The following is a 17709-nucleotide window of genomic DNA, read 5'->3' as shown; positions in this document are numbered from 1 at the left end:
TATTTCACATTGTCTGCTATTTTTTCATTCCTTTGGTTTAGTTTTATAATTTTTTGATTTTCCATAAAGTCATTAGCCTCCATCTGTTCCATTCTAATTTTGAAAGAACTCTTTTCTTCAGTGAGCTTTTGGACCTCCTTTTCCATTTGGCTAATTCTGCTTTTTAAGGCATTCTTCTCCTCATTGGCTTTTTGGATCTCTTTTGCCATTTGGGTTAGTCTATTTTTTAAAGTGTTATTTTCTTCAGCAATTTTTGTGAGCCTCCTTTAGCAAGCAGTTGACTCATTTTTTTTTACAATTTTCTTGCATCTGTCTCATTTTTCTTCCCAATTTTTACTCTGCTTCTCTTACTTGATTTCCAAAATCCTTTTTGAGCTCTTCCATGGCCTGAGACCAATTCATATTTTTCTTGGAGGCTTTGGATGGAGGAGCTTTGATGTTGTTTTCATGTTTTGGTCTTCCTTATCACTAAAGTAAGATTATAATCTGATTCTTTTTCCGGTTTTTGCTCATTTCCCCAGCCATTTACTTGACTTTTGAGCTCTTTATCTAGGTAGTTCTCTGCTTTCAGCAGGGATGGGAGTTGTACTGTCAGTAGCTTGATCCCCCCCCAATCTGAAGCCTAGAGCTTCAGAAACAGTGGCTGCAGCTGTCCCTGCTGCTACTATGGCTGCTGTGAGTTTCTTTACCCCTTCCTCCCTCAGCCACCCTGGGGCTGAGGCCAGACCAGTCCACTCTCCTGGAGAAGCCTGATGTGTAGAAAGGCAATTGCAGAGGTCCCTAGTGGAGAAGGCAGGCTTTGGAAGAGGTAGGTTCCACCCTCAATGGAATTCTTGAAGTAAATGATGGATGACCATTTGTTGAGTCTGTTGGATCTAGGATTCTTTTCCAGGTATGAGTTATACTAGATGGCCATTAAAGTCCTAACCAACGCTGAAATCCTGTGAGATAAAAAAGTAGCCCATGAAATGACATTGCATATCCCTTTGGAGTGTATGAGGTGACCAGCTCTACCAGCTCTGAACCTGGCCTTGATCTAGTTCACTCTTTCCTTTCTCTCTGCGTTCTATTCCTCCCTCTGGAAAATCTCTCCTTTTCTGTGGTTCTTTCCTCTTACTGGTCAGTTTCTCCTAGAAATTCCATTTTCAGGAGGCACTTGGGTCAGCCATATTGATTCTCTGGGCTTTGCTCCTGATTGTACTTACTTCTTTGTCTACCTGAGTACCTTCTCCAACCCCAACCCCCTCACTCCCAGCTTCCTTGTATCATGTAGTCTTCCCCATCTAATGTAAACTCCTTGAAGTCAGGGACTGTCTGTCTGTCTGTCTTGACTCATACTTGCTTCCCAGGCCTTAGCACAAGTGAGTGTTTAGCAAACACTTGCAGACTTGCCTCTCTTAGGAGAACCTGTGAGCCATGCTTTCATTCAGCTGAAACTCGTATATGGCTTCTGGTTTCCTTTATAGGAAGAGTGACAATTCCAACCTGATTTTTATGCACACTGGCTGGCCCATAGTAAGGACTCCACAAATACTTGTTGACTGACTGGCTGGACTGATTTTCCTTTGAGCACATCTCTCCCATTTAGTGTTCCAGTTGTTAAATGAATGCTTGGACATGGCATCCTCTGCCTCTTTTCCCATGTCCCTGTAATCATCACTATAGAAGCAGAGAGGCCATTAAGTTGTTTTTCCTCATTGGATGGGTCACTGTGACTAAAGACATTGTGGTCAGACTACTTGGTGATTGTGGCTACTAACAAGTCAGCCTCCCCCCTTTCCAGGTAGAGATTGTTCAGAATATAGACTTTACCATGGTGTTACATGAGTTCATGGCACTAACAAACTACCTCCACCCCCAACAAAACAGCCAGACTAAATACATAACCACCCAGACATCAGAGAATTGCAGTAGTCTGATAGAAATTTAATTTGAAATATCTGTCTCTTCAGCCCGATTTCAGTAGGCTGCTTTGGAATCAGCTTGCCTTTTACAAATGGCTGGGCATCAATAAATTGCTCCAATGACATTTAATAAAGATAATGCCTCCTTCATTTGCATTTGAAAACTCAAACTGCAGGATGAGAAGAGGGTGCAGTTTTTCAGAGTTCAAGCAGCCAGGCTTGTCAAGAGCTTCCAGATGAATCCTCAGAAATGTTCCCTTCCTGTAATGTGGACGTGGGTGCACTTTGTGTTTTGCTTTTCAAAGTTTAAAATTTTCATTCTGAGCAAAGCCATTTGCCCATAGCTATGGAATTCTTAGACAGTTAGAAAATAGCACATTATATCTAGTTGTTGAGCAAGTTGGAAGAGATAGAGGGAAAGGAGATAGGGAAAGAGGTCCTTTCCAACTCTAGAACGGTGAACTGATACAAGTACGCAGACTCTGTGACTCAGTTTCCTCATCTGTAAAACAGTAACTCTGATAATGTACTTAAAATCAACAACCAAGTAACCCATTTATAGGCATAAAGTTGAGATGACTGCTACTGTCAGAGGCAAGGACTGGCGGAAAAGTCATCAGCATGGGGAAGATTAGCTCCTAGTTTCTCTCTAAGGTTCTCTGCCTTTGCACTTTTGCCCCATTCCTGAGTGGTGTAGAAAAATGGCGTGGAGCCAGTCAGTGCCGGATGGCGACCTCAACTCTACATACCTTGGGTCTGTGCCTGGAGATTGCACGAGGGACTGACTGACTAACTGCCTTCAGACTCTGCACAGACATGCAGCCCTCTGTGGGGCTCAGGCAGAGGCTGAGCTGGGATCCCTATCTGCAGCTGCTGACAGGCCTGCGAAGAGCCAGAGCTCCTTGGGGTTTCTCACCCAGAGGCTGTCTTCCTGCACCAGCCAAGAAGGTCAAGACAAGCTTACCTGGACCGAGGAATCTGAGAGGTAGGTCGTTGACAAGGCCTTGTCTGTGAAGAGTTGCTGATGTCCTCTCCTTTCCTTCTGGATGACTGACCTCTCTCCTTGAGCTGGGCAGCTGACCTGGGTGGGTTGTGAGATCAATGGGGTGGCATAGTTCTTGTCTTTTGACTTAGGGCCCATCTGTAAAATACAAATGGATATTTTGAATTCCAGTCTCTGATTGTACAGACTTCATCCTTTTTGTTTGTTTGTTTGCTTTCTCTTAAACCCGTTAGCAGACCCATATCTGTGCGCATTCCTTCATTCAACAAACAAACATTCAGGAGCATGAACGAATGAAAGAAATCTCAGAAAGAATGCAGTAGAGACCAGACCTGGGATTTCATGGGGGTGGGGAGCTTCTGGCTGAGAAAATTCACTCTAACTCAGGCCAGCCCCTGCTCCCCAAGTTAGGTCCAGTTCTGAAAAGTGATTCCCAAGATCGCACAGACAGGACCTGTGCATGTATCTGAGGCGGGCTTGAACCCAGACCTTGCAGCATCTCATCCTCCACACCACATGGCCTCATGGCAATAATAGCCGGTGTTTATTTGGTGCTTTAGGCATGTTTGTACTCTGATCTGATCCTTCCACAGCCCTATGGGCTAAGATCACACAGCCAGTGAATGTCTAAGCGGGGGTTTGAACATAGGCTTTCCTATCTCAAGTCCAAAGACATTTCTATTATACAGCATATATGGGTATATCTATATATGCGTAACATATGTGTATGTACGCACACATAGATATATGTATTACATAATGGAATATATGTATACACACATATAAACTGTGTGCATATATTATAAGCATATTGCACACATATTTTACATGTGTGTATACACACATATCTCTCTCTATACATACGTATATAGTATATCACACACATATACATACACACATATAGGGCAGCTAGGTGGCATAGTGAACAGAACACTGGACTTGGAGAGAACACTTGTCTTCCTGAGTTCAAATCCAGCCTCAGACACTTCCTAGTTGTGTGATCCTGGGTAAGTCACTACACCCTGTTGGTCTCAGTTTCCTCATCTGTCAAATGAGCTGGAGAAGGAAATGGCAAAGCACTCTAGTATCTTTACCAAGAAAACTTCAAATGGGGTCATGAAGAGTCAGACACAAGTGAGATAACAACAAAATACATACATATGTAATTGTACGTCAATTACCTATATACTCTAGTTATATAGTTATACAGAACTATATAGACACAATACATGTATCTGTGGACATATGTATATATGGTGTTTTTAAAAAATAAAGTATTTAAGTAGATGGGGCCAAAATAAGAATGCAGGAGGTTGAGTAGTAAGTGGGTAGGGAAGAAGCAGAGGTGTCTAGTATAGACACATTTTTAAAAAAAATTTAGCAATAAAAAGAAGGAAAAAGCATTTGACCAGATGGAGTACAAAGGTCAAGGAGAAACATATTTAGGATTGGAGAGACCTGAGCCTGCTTGCAGTCAGTAGAAAGGGAGGAATCAAAGATATCTAACCAAAGGAGGGATGACTCTAAAAGCAAGATCCCAAAGAAGGCAAAAGGAAAGGTACCAAGGGTGGAGGCTAAGAGGTCAGCTTGGGTGAGGAGAAGCCTGAGAAAGATGTTAGCGTCAGTAAGGATTCCATGGCCACAAGGAAGGAAGGAAGAGGGTGATGATGCTGAAAAGTGTCAAGGAGGAGAGGGTTGGAGGAAGCAGATCTCAGACATCCTCAATCTTCTCAATCGAGTCAGCCTAGATCATTTGTGTTTGTCCTCCCAGTCTCTCTGGGCAGTGCCTGGTCCCTGGTAAGCACTTAAGAAATCCTTATTGATCATTGATTGATTGACTGTGAGTGCATGGTCCAACTCTATTTTCCTTGTCCGTTTTCCCCATCCAGGCTTCACCTGTCTTCAAAGGTGGCCTTGACTCATAACCTGCAACTTAATTGTTTTTCTAGTATCAGGGGTGGGGAACCTGTGGCCTTCAGGCCACATGTGACCCTCTAGGTCCTCAAGTGTGACCCTTTGACTGAATCTAAATTTCACAGAAAAAATCCCCTTAAAGGAACCAGGTTCCCCACCCCGTGACCAGACTGTTAAGTGTCATTGGAGAAAATCATGAAAATAAGTGGATTTAAACTATTATAAGTTTGTAGCATGTGCTTGCTGCTGCTACACAATTCTCTTCCACCTTATCTCATTGTCCAATGATTTTCTTCTTCCTGACTTCAGAGACTTGATTTCTCTCGCCGAGAGAACTAGTGGAAGAACAAAACTTGGCATAGAAAGTCTGGTGATACACCCAAAGGAACTGGGCCATCCAAAGAGTGTTTAAAGTGAAACAAGAAGAAATGCAAATGGATGAAAAAAATGAAAAAGATCTGTCAAGCTTTTCATAATGTGTCAGTCAACAAGCATTTATGAAGTGGTTGTCATGTACCATGCCCTGTGCTAAGCATGGGGCTTACAAAGAAAGAGCAGCTCACATCGCAGTGGGGGACGGGGGTGGTTAAGATGGACAAAGACTGTACAAGTAACCAAACACACAAGATACATGCAGTGCAATAATCACAGAAGGAAGGCATTTGCAGTGGGAAGATCAAGAAAAGCATCTTGGAGAAAGTGGGATTTGAACAATGTCGTGAAGGAGGCCAGGGAAGCCAGGAGATGGGGGTGAGGAAAGTCAGAAGATATGGGTTCAAATCTTGCCTCTGATACAGTTTTTATGTGACCTGGGGCAAGTCTCAGTCTTTCTGGGGCTCATCTGTAAAGTGAGAAGATTGGATTGGATGACCTCTGAGGTCCTTTTCAGCTCTAAATCTAAATCTAAGTTGGGGTGGTTACTGTCCTGGCATCCAGTTTTCAACTTGAACTCATAACCTTTGATTAGAGTCAGGGGTATGTTGAAGCCAGAATAAGAGTCAATTATTAAATTTTCACTATTGGCATTTATACCTTAGAAGTTAGCCACAAATCAGGGCTTGGTTTATTATTTTAATTGTCTAGACTTAAGAAAGTGATAGAGAAAATCTTCATAGTATATTAAAGTTAAAAGTGTGAAATCTTTTTGGAGGGGAGTGGGGAAGGAGCTGGTAGTTAAATATATACCAACATACCCATGATTGGAGTGTTTCATAGGATTTAGAACTAGAAGGGATCTTAGAGAGCAACTCATCCAATATTTTCATTTTATACATAAGGAAAGTGAGGTCCAGAGAAGAGATTGAGTAAGATCACATAGGTAGAAGGCAAATCAGGATTAGAATTCAGAAAATATGAATTTCATATTTTGGTTTGCAGGAAAAACATTTCCCTAGAGAATGCTTGGGGGAGGGGCAAAGAATTTGGACTCCTCTTTGTGCGTTGTTTACTCTCCTTTCTCCCCTTTTCTGTTGCTTCCTGTCTGGCAGTCACAGTACTCTCCTCTCTCTCTCTCTCTCTCTCTCTCTCTCTCTCTCTCTCTCTGTCTCTCTCTCTTTCTCTTGTGTCTTTGTTTCTCTCCAGTTAATGTTTTTATCCTTACATGCTAATTCTTTTCCCTGGCCTCCAAAAAGTTCACACTCTAACCCAAACACAGTCATATTGATCAGTTGGTCCTGTGTTCCAGGGCTAAGTAAAATATACATTTCTGAACAGTTGTATAGTTCATATTTTCGAAGTTCACATTTAGGAACCTAACTACAAATGTTCAGTTATGTGCTGATAAGCATATGCTTTTAAACGTGAACTTTTAAAATATAAATGATGCCTACATATACTATCTCTCTAGTGACTTTTCTATCTTGATGTATATTATTATGTCTTTGTATCCACACCTGTATTAGATCCAGGTGTAATTCTGGACTTGCTGGATGAAGGGTTCAGCAACGGAAAGACCGAGAGGGTGTAGGCCTAGGGACGGTTCTGCCTGACAGAAAGGAAACAGGGGAGGGCCTGCAAAGACCCAGTAACAAAGTGCACTTAGAACTTGAAACTGAAATAGAAGCCTTTGGGGGTATATTCAGAACTCAAAAGGACCTGAGAAGACATTGAGTACAACTCTATCCTTTTATAAATGGGGAAACTGAGGACCAGAGAAGTTTAAGTGACTTGGCCAGAGTCACAATCGTTGTGTGACAGGAAGAAGGATTTGATCCTAATTCTGAGTGGGAGAGACTCTCTGGCAAACTTTATCATGTTACTTAGGGCCCTGGTGGCCCAAAGTCCTGGCACTACTCAAAGATGGGTGTCTCAGTAAATGGAATCTTCTTGACAATACACTAAAATCTTACTCCTATGACTATGGAGGCAACCCAGGGTTCTCTTAAGTCCATGCAAACAGGGAGTAATTCCCAGCAGGTCTTGGCAAGCTAGAAAGGCTTCTGGAAGGACTCAAGCCAAGCAGCGCTGGATTTGACCAGATTGCTTTCTGCTCTATCTTGGTCAAATTGTTTCTTTTTTCAGTGATACTGCTGTGATTCCTCATCTACAAGATGAGTGAATTGTCATACAGTTATCTCAAAGGTCCCTTCTGGTTCTAAATCCTATGACTGGTCTAAGTGAATTGGGAGATCTTCAGAGGCACATTCATTTTATAGCTTGGAGGGACTTTTAGAGGTCATCTAATCTTGCCAACCCCACTATCCCCATTTTCCAGATGAGGAAAATGAAGCTCATCAAGCATTGACTTGGCCAAGGACATACAAATTGCTGAGTCAAAATTTAAGCCATCTTTTCTTAACCCCAAATATGGTGCTCTCAACTGGAGATCCTACTCAGTTTGACAGATATTCACTTGTTCAGCCACTGACTTTCCACCCCAAATTTTTCAAACACATGAAGGGAAAGTACTTTTAGCTGAAGGAATAAGGAAGGAGTTGGCGTCTGAGAAATGTCTTAGAGAAGAGGAGGATTTGACAGGCAGAGATGAAACGGGCGCGCTTTCTAGGCATGGAGGAGGCTGCAAGAAAGGAGCTCTGGGAACAGCTCTGGCTAAGAACGTAGAGGACATGTAGGGGATTAATGAGAAACAAGCTAGGAAAGGTAGTTTTGACTCAGATTGTGAGACCCTTAAATACCAGACTAGGGAGTTTGGATTTTATCCTAGAGGCACCAGGAAGCTACTGAAGGTTTTAGAGGAGGGGAGTGACATGGTCAGAGCTGTGCATTAGGAAGGTTATTTTGACAGTAGTATGATGGATTAGGGAGAAAGAGCTAGAGCAAGGAGGCAGAACTGTCCAAACTTGGCACCTGGGTGGAGATGAAGGGTGAGTAAGAGAGAAAATTAAAGGATGGCATCTCGATTTCTAACCTGTGTGACTGTAGGGATGGTTGGGATAATGAAGATAATAACACCTAGCATTTATATCATGCCTATTACATACCAGAAACCATACTTCGTGCTTTACAAATATCTCACTTGATCTTCACAACAATCCTGGGAGCCAATCCCCATTTTATAGTTGAGGAAATGGAGACAGAGAGGATTCAGTGACTTGTCCACACTCATACAATGAGTAAGTGTCTGAGGCTAGATTTGAACTCAGGTCTTCCTGACTCCAGGCCTGGCACTCTATCTAAATCGACACCTAGGTATCTCACAATCAACAGAAATCAGATTGAGAGAGACATTTAGCGGGCAAACTGATGACCTTGGTTTTGGACATGTTAAGTTGGCAGCCCCCATAGGACATTCAGGTTGGGATGCCCAGCAAGCAGCTAGAGACACAGGCCTGAAGTTCAGGGCAGAGATCAAAGGCTACGGACAACCCACAAACCTATGTGGAAGATCCCCAAATGGACAGGAACATATGTGTCATCCCATGAGAGAGGAAAAACAGCTTAGACTCTGGAGCACAAATTTGCCTACACTCCCCTCACTAGGTCTTTTTAAAAATCTAGATTACATACTTCTTGGTCAGACCACAGCTAGAGTACTGCATTCACTTCTAGATGCCACGTTTTAGGAAGTGCATTGATCCACTGGTGAGAAGCCAAAGGAAGGAAGGAAAGACAATAAAGGTCATGGAGTTTCTGTTCAATGAGAATCAGCTGAAGGAACTGGGAATGTGTATCCTGGAAAAGAGAAGACTTAAGGAACAGGATAACTGTCTTCTAGTCTTTAAAGAGCTGTTTGGATGAGCCCCAGGAGGCAGAACTGAGAGCAAAGAGTGGGCGTTACAGAGAGGCAGATTTGTGCTTTGCATAACACAAACCCTCTCCTCTTCCTAATCGACCACATTACCCCTCTTCTCCTCTGACTCTACTTTGCCCAGAGGGTACAGACTGTCTCCTTTGCCTGTGTTTGTATCCCCAGTGCTTAGCTTACTGCTTGGCACACACATAGTAAGTACTTAATAAACGCTTTGTGCATCAATCCCTCCCTCTCTCACAATATACCCATCTATCTATCTATGCATCCGGGTATGCATGTATGTACATATATGCGTATCTGTCCATCTGTCCATCCATCCACATATCTACCTAATAATTTTCAGTCATGTGCAACTCTTTGTAACCCCATTTGGGATTTTCTTGGCACAGACACTGGAGTGGTATTATTTTACATATGAGAAACCGAGGCAAACACGGTTAAATGACTTGCCCAGGGTCACACAGCTAGTAAGTGTCTGAGACCAGATTTGAACTGACGAAGATGAGTCTTCCTGATTCCAAGGCCAAGGCTCTATGCACCATGGTGCCATTTAATTGCACATACTGAATAACTAGAGCTATCTCAAAGCAGAAGGGTTGCCTCAGAAGGAAGTATGCTTCTTCTCCTTGGAGGTCTTTAAGAAAATTTGAGATGGGCCTTTGCCAGATAGGATGTAAAAGAAATAATTGTTCAGGTGGAGGTCAGATGAGATGGCCCCCGAGGCCCCTTCCAGCTCTGAAGTCCAGGGAATCTGTGATTGATTCTCTCCCTCTTTTATGTAGGAATCTCCTCAGGTCACAGGCCAGGGAGTTTGGGAATCTAACAAAGGAATGCTTGAATGAAATGACAAAAACCACTAGAAAAGAGAAAGAAATTGCTGGGGAGGAGAGTTTGTAATTCGGAGGGGGCAGGGATGGGTAGGAGGGGGGGGGGGGCGACCAGAGGAGTCTGTTCTGGCCCTTCTTGCTCTGTGAGCTTTCTGTGGGGAAGCTCAGTTAAGTCTTCCAGATTCTAGATTACTTGTCACGCATCCATAGATGCCTGAATCTGTAGCCAGGATTCTTCATCAAAGGTCAATAACTGTATTTCAATATATTTGGTTTTCACTATAATCCCTTGTTTTTTATTTTATGCTTTTCAATACATTACTCTGAGAAGGGGGCCTTAGATTTCACCCGGCAGCCAAAGGCGTCCATGATACACAAAAGAAATAGAGTTCCTGATGCCATGACCCCTGTCACCCAGGGCCATGGTCTGAGGTGTGGGCTAACAGAGGTGGGGGGCTGGAGGTCTACTACTTCCTTCTGTCTTCTAACCCTTGAAAGCAAAAACTAGTCTCAGACTTTGTAGCCCTGAAGGCCCCATGGCTTCTAGTTTAGGAGATGGGCTGGATTCCTTCTAGGGATTCACCTCCTAGATGAATTACTGAAGTAGCTCGATTAAGATCTAAGGATTACAGCTTTGGAACTAGAAGAGATCTCAGAGGCAAGGTAGCCACCCTCTCCTCCCATTTTACAAATGAAGAAAGTGAGACCCAGGGAGGTGAAGTGACTTGGATAAGGCAACACAGGTAAACATCAGAAACGGGATTTGAACTCTGGTCCGAGCCGATGCTCTTTTCATACTGTCGATACTATATTTTCCCATACTTTCCATACTATTCTGTTCTGGTTGGTTTCATTGCTCTTCTAGGTTTCTGACAGTGGGGCTATTCATGGACTCTAAATTAGAAGAGAGGAAAGGGACTTGGGGGGACTCCTCCAAGGGTCATAGGATCATCAATGAGAGTTTAAAGGAACCTTAGAGGTCATCTGGGTCAGGCTAAAAATCTGAGAGCTATTTAGAGGGTGGGGGACAAAGGCCAATAGTAAAGACCCAGGATGACTGAGCTTTTTCTTCCTTGTTTCCTGCTATCCCTTGTAAATGCCTGAAAACTCTTATAATGTAACTGGTATGCACCAGTCCCATGGGACTCTCTCATCGTACTTTCCATGATGCTTTTTTTCTTTCTCTTATTCAGTTTCATACAGGTTGGATGGCTTTAGTGAGGGGCAAAAAGCTGGACCCAAATTGAATCGCTCCGAATTTCAGGCCCCCCTCTTTTTGCCAGAGATGACTTCATATAGAAATTACAGTTAGGTACAAGCGTAGCAAGAAAAGATATTGATTAAGGTGGAATTAAATGGGGGCAGATTTCATTTTGAAGCAATTTGCATCTTTAAATTGTAATCTGGACTTTAAAGCCTCCCTGTAGGGATGAAAGGCTACCGGAAATCTCAGGACGTAAGGAACAATTTATGATTTCAGAAAGCCGGCGGGTGTTAGAACCTCTGATGTTTGTGTGGTTCTTTCCATGTTATAAGGTAAATTACTCGAGTATAAAAGTCCTGTGAAGTAGGTGAGGGAGGGACCTGTTTTACAGGTGAATAAGCTGATTTGCAGAGGGTTGAGGGGTTTATCCAGGATTACACTGCTAATAAGTAATCAATGAATGTTCCTCAGGGGCATTTTCTCTGGCTGACTCCCATCCCTGGACTTCATTCCCTCTCTGCTCCAACCTCCTGGTTTCCTTGGCTTCCTTCAAGCCCCTAAAACCTCACCTTCTACAAGAGGCCTTTCCTGATTCCTCCTTAATGATAGCGTATTTTCTGTTGATTATCTCCGATTTATTTTATCTACATCGAGTTTGTGGGTAGCTAGATGGTGCTGTGGATAGAGTGCTGGGCCTGGACTCAGGAAGAAATCCATCCTCTGACATGTAGTAGCTCTGTGACTCTGGGCTAGTCACTACACCCTGTTTGCCTCAGTTTCCTCATCTATAAAAAGGGCTGGAGAAGGAAATGACAAACTATTTCAGTATCTTTACCAAGAAAACCCCCAGTGGGGTCATGAAGAGTCAGACACAACTGAAAACAACTGAACAGCAACAATAATGTTTATACACAGCTTTTTTGTGTTGTCTTCCCCATCACACTGTGAGCTCCTTGAGAGCAAAGCCTGTCTTGTACCTTCTCTCTCTAGTGCTTAACTAAGAGTCAGTCACACTTCAGTCAACAAACTAGTATCAGTAAGCATTTATTAAGTGCCTACTATGCCCTGGGCACTGAGTAGTGGGAATGCAAATTCAAAAAATGAGACCATCCCTGCCCCTAAAGGGCTTCTATTCCAAGGGACCCAGGAGGAGTGGACCTACCGGGGAATGTGATCCAGGGAAGGGAGCTTTGGTGGAGGGCTTCACAGGGGACACCGAGTTGATCCAGGCACTCTTCCCCAAAATAATGGTACCCAGAGCAAGAAGTGGAAAGAGAGAGGAACAGGCTGGGCCACAAGGCCAATGACAAGCTGGCCTGGCAGTAGGAGGATGGCTGGGCTGGGCTGGGCAGCCCTGACTGCTCTGCACTTTGGTAAGGCTGCTCAACCTCAAGCCAGGAGTTCAAAGGGAGATAATTACTGTTCTGGGGGACTGGGAGCCTGGGCGCTCTGGTGGAGAGGACTCCCCATCCAGTGCTCTTTCTGCTCTTACTGTGTTTCCTCTAGTCAAGGCCTTCCTGATATTAAGAATTCATATTTATATAGCACCAGACTGTGTTCCCCCCAGTTCCAAAGCAGTGAAATTATGATATTCAAATTTCAAATTAATGAGCGATTCATGCAGCTTTCATTCAATAGGAATTCCCTTTCCTTGAGGTCAGAGATGATTTTGTGTGTGTGTGTGTATGTATATATACGTACATATGTTTGTTGTGTGTTGTTCAGTCATTTTCAGTCATGTCTGAATCGTCTTGATCCATTTGGGGTTTTCTTGGCAAAGATACTGCATTGGTCTGTCATTTTCTTCTCCAGCTCATTTTATAGATGAGAAAACTGAGGCAAATAGGGTGAAGTGACTTGCCTAGGGCCACAAAGTTACTAAGTATCTAAGGATGGATTTGAACTCATAAAGAGGAGTGTTCTTGACTCCAGGCCCAGCATTCTATCCTCTGTGGCACGTAGCAGCCCCAAATATGTGTGTGTGTGAGTGTGTGTATACACATATATGTATATATGCACATACATACAATACATACACATACATGTAAAGTGTTATGCTATATGTTGCATGTATTAAAGGCAGGATTATTATGCTGGGCACTATGCTGGATGTTTAACATTTAAAGACAAGAAAGAGACCCTCCCTGCCCCCTGGAAGTTTACATTTCACTCACGGAGAATAAGAGTCTCCACATGAGACCCAGAGAGGGTCTTCCCTTTGGCTATGCAGATCACAGCCCGGTCTTAGCTGTCCATGCAATGTAACTGTCCATGTGCCCCTGTAAGAAGTAGCATGTTTACTTTGCAACCTGTGAAACAAAATAAAATGATTATTTAAAGATAAGGGACCTGAGGTTCAGAAAAATAAAGTGACTTGCCTAGAGTCACTGGGCTAAGTATTAGAGTCAGAACTTGAACGCAGGTCTTTTGACTCTTTTTCCAGGGCTCTTTGCCCGTTGTAAAGTGGAAGGTCTTGTCAAAGTTTTGCAAAATTGGTTGGACATTCTCTGATGATTTTTCCAGTAATTGGAGAGAAAAAATGTGCAATCTGCATTCAGCAGGGATAAAGGTCTGGCAGCTGTTTGGAAAGTTTGAGATGGATGAACTTTGGCTGAGCTCCTTCCTCACTGCTCCTAGCTTTATTTGTTCATTTTATCTGTTCATTTTATCCATCCAACTCCATTTTCAATTACTGGCTCCACTGTAAACTGGTCTGTGGGGCCTGAAAAAGAAAGGGAGGAAAGAAGATGGTTAAGACAACAGAGGCTTGTTTCCTTGTTAACATGAAGGCTGGATTTCCTACTAGGAGCCTTTGTTCAAGGAGCCTTGAATCAGACCCAGGAAAAACAACTTTTTGAATTCTCTTTGCTCAAAGGAAAATAAGCCCTATCCATTTAGCTCCTGAAGTCTCTGCAGAGACCTCCGCAATGGCTGATCCCTCTGTCCTGTTATCTCTCGTTCTTACCCTTCCCTCCTTTTTGTAGTTAAGATTCTAGGGGGCAGCTGCCAAGGAAGAGGAAGAGGATCCCAGGACCAGCTTTAAGCTCAGTGACCTTGGGGGGTTCTAGTGCAGCCCCTTAATTTATAGACCCAAAGTGATGAAGGAAAAACTGAGCTGGAACCAGTGCTGGAGCAGGACCAGGCCTTGAACCCAGGTCCAGAGCTTTCTGCTGCATTGTGCTCCTTCCCACTGATTACTTGTGTGCTCTGGGCAAAGCCCAAGAATCTTCACCCCCTTGGGTCAATCTCCTCATCTGCAACTCAGAGTGAGTTTGACTAGAAGGGAAGGGAACAAGTCTTCATTAAGTACCTACTATGTGCCAGGCACCATGCTAAACATTCTGCAAATATTATCCCATTTGATCTTAGATCTTATATGATCTTAGAGAATTTTCAAGTTCTCTTTCAGTTCTAAAGGTACAACCCCATGACCTGCTTTTTACCTGCATGAGACTTGGGACTGGGGAGACCTGAAGTCTGATTTGCCGGGATACCTTCTTAGGGCAGCTATGTGGTGAAGTAGAAAGAACGCCGGATCTGGAGTCAGGAAGACCTGAGTTCAAATCTAGCCTCAGACACTTACTAGCTGTGTGACCCTGGGCTAGTCACTTCACCCTGTTTGCTTCCGTTTCCTCACCTGTAAAATAAGCTAGAGAAGGAAGTGGCCAACCACTCCAGTATCTCTGCCAAGAAAACCCCAGGCAAGGTCACAGATCGTCGGACACAATTGAACAACAACCATCTTCTTAAGGATGGACCTGAGGATGGAAATTATCACAGAGATAGGGACCTGTGATTTCACTGGTATACAAAACTCCCAGATGAGGACAATCCTTCTACCAACACGCCTTCTCTGTTATTTATGGTCTTAGCGAGTTTTCTAAGGCTTGTGGGGCTTAAGTGACTTGCCCAGGGCCACACAGATACTCTATGCCATAGTCAGCACCTGAACCCAGATTTTCCTGATTCCAGCGTCACCTCTATCCCCACTGCCTTTCCACAAGTACTAGAAATTGAAAAATTGGACCTACTGGGCGTCCCTCTCAATCCAGGTTCAATTTAATGTATGTAATACAGATTACAACATAATGATAACATTTGGAAAACAACAACAAAACAGCAGCACTAATTACATTTATTTTCCTGCCAGAGAAGAAAATCATCAGTAGCCAGTGAATTAGGTAGAGAATTTGTTGCCCCCTGGTGGGGAACTAGTTCATGAAGATTTCTGGGTTTGGAGAAAAGCAGGGGCGGTAGAGATGTCATCATTATGTTGGCTCAAAGTGGGGAAGAGCATAGAATTTAGAGTTGAGAGGACCCCTAAAGATTAACTAGTGCAGCCTTCTTATTTTACAGATGAGGAAACTGAGGCCTGGTGAGGTCATAGGCCACATAGGTGCTAAGTGGTATGGCTGGGATCAGGACCCAGGTTGCTGCCCAGAGGTGGCTCCCAGGTCAAGGGATGATTTATTATATGCATATATATTAAATCTACAAGATGTGTATCCCACATATCTCATATCTATCCTTCTCTCTGTACTCCCGCCAAAACTAGCCTAGATCAGGTCCTCATCACCTCTGGCATTTCCTGAATTTCTGCCTACTTGAGGTACTTCCTAGCTGTGCTACTCCAGGCAAGTCACTTCACCCTCTTGGTCTCAGTTTCCTCATCTGTCAAATGAGATGGAGAAGGAAATGGCAAAGCACTCCAGTATCTTTACTAAGGAAACTCCAAATGGGGTCATGAAGAGTCGAACAGAAGTGAAATGAATGAACATCGAGCATAGGCCGGGTACTGCCTCCTACAAGAGGCTTTTCCTGCCTCCCTCGTTGTTGGTGTCCCAGACCAAATTACCTTGTACATTGTCATGTAGCCCAGTAGAGTGTACACTGTGTATGTTGTGTGTCCATGGTTGTGGAGCCCAGTAGCATGTACATTGTGTGTATTGTGTGTACTTATGTATACACTGTTGTGTAGCCTGGTAGTATATAAGCTCCTCGAGGGCAGCACCGTTTTTCTCTCTTTTGGTCTTTGTTTCGCCATCACCTGGCACAGAGTCTGGCTCTTTCAATAAACCCTTGTGGAGCTGAAGTGCTCCTCCTGCCTATAAGCCCAAGAGGAGGCAGGCAGGCTCCAGACAGAGGACAAACCTCTAATTTGTTTTGAGGAAATCAGATTTTCTCTATTTTACACACTGGGTTAAGTGAAGGCCTCAGTGGGCACTTACAAAGCCTTTGAGGACAAGCATTCAGGAGCCAATGTTATTACCACAGTTTCGATGTCATTTTAGTTCTGATAAACAGAACCAGCTCTGTACTGGTTAGAAAGGTGCTCAAGGCAGGAGCTGTTTGGAAACCTACAGATAGGACTGTGCTCTGCTAGAAAATGAAACCAGACTGACTCAAGGATGCCTGGCAAGTAGGAGAGAAAGGATGGGTAGATCGGCATGGTGTGTAGCATTTAAGGCTAACTGGAGATGCTGATGAATTCTCCTGAAATATTGGGAGTTTGTTTCTATCACTGCCCCTTGACTGCCTTGCCAGGCACTTGTTGGCATTTGAGAATGCCTTCATTGTCTCAGGAAACACCAAAGCACCCAGTGATTCTCAGTCACTGAACTCAGGCCCTGATTGTTCTCCTACCCATGGCCAGGAACAAACTGTTCAAAATGAGCTCTTTTTAGAACTAGAAGGCAGGAATGGGATTAGGAGGAAAGAAAAAAAAAAACCTTCCACTTAGAATGTGTGTAAAATACTTTGTAAACCTTAAAGCTCCCTAAATATTCTAGTTATTATTATTAGAACGACTATTATTAAAATTGAACTGTTAAACCAAGTTAAATATTGTGCTGTTATAATGACTGATGGTGACGTTGGAGAAGACATGAAAAATGGAACTATTGATCAGTTGGTCAGTCAGCTAACATTCATCAAGCTCCTACTATGCGCCAGAAACCATGCTAAATGTTGATGATAGAAAAAATAAAACAGACCCCACCCTCAAAAAAGCCCACAGCCTAAGGAAGAGAAAACATACAAACCACTATGCACAATCTTAGTTTCCTTGAAATTTCCTTGAGTCTCCTTGAAAATATATATAGGCTAAGTTGGAGATATTTCAGAGGAAAGATGCTAGTTTTAAGGAGGACTGGGAGAGGGGGGATTTTAGCTGAGCCAGGAGGTAGGGATGAGGAGGGAGAGCACTGCAGGCTTGGGGGATGTGGAGTAAAAACAGTCAGTGGAGCGTGTGGTCAATTAAGCAACAAGCTTTTATTAAGTACCTACTATGAGCCAGACCCTGTGCTGGGCACTGGGCATATAAGGACAAAGGATGACACAATCCCTGCTCTCAAGGAGATGTTGGGAATATGCCTGTGGAGATGGGCTAGAAGGAACCTTGAAAGTCTGGTCCACCTTCTCATCCCCTTCCCCACCATTTTATAGATAAGGAGATTGAGACCATCAGGAAGGGACATACTTTGCCCAAGGTAACACAAGGAGTAAGTGGGAAAAATCAAGCTCAGGTCCTTGGCTCTAGCACCACTAGAGGATGTGGGATGCTGTTAGCCAAGGAGGCCACAGGTTCTGCTTGATTGTTTTCTTAGTTACAGGGAGCCTTCCCTCATTAGCCCGGTGTCAGAATATCT

The 17709-nt window shown here is 43.5% G+C and overlaps 1 protein-coding gene across 1 annotated transcript in view; it reads left to right on the top strand.

Moving 5' to 3' along the window:
• Positions 1-2750: 2750 nt before the first annotated feature.
• PLCL2 (phospholipase C like 2) overlaps positions 2751-17709 on the top strand; it is a 318760-nt gene continuing 303801 nt past the window's right edge. Inside the window, exon 1 of the mRNA XM_072651235.1 lies at positions 2751-2889. The gene's annotated coding sequence lies outside the window, so the exon portion shown is untranslated. The remainder of the gene's footprint in view (positions 2890-17709) is intronic.

Source organism: Notamacropus eugenii, chromosome 3 (genome assembly GCF_028372415.1).
Source record: "Notamacropus eugenii isolate mMacEug1 chromosome 3, mMacEug1.pri_v2, whole genome shotgun sequence".
NCBI lineage: Eukaryota > Metazoa > Chordata > Mammalia > Diprotodontia > Macropodidae > Notamacropus > Notamacropus eugenii.
This window is presented reverse-complemented; position numbering and strand designations above follow the sequence as displayed.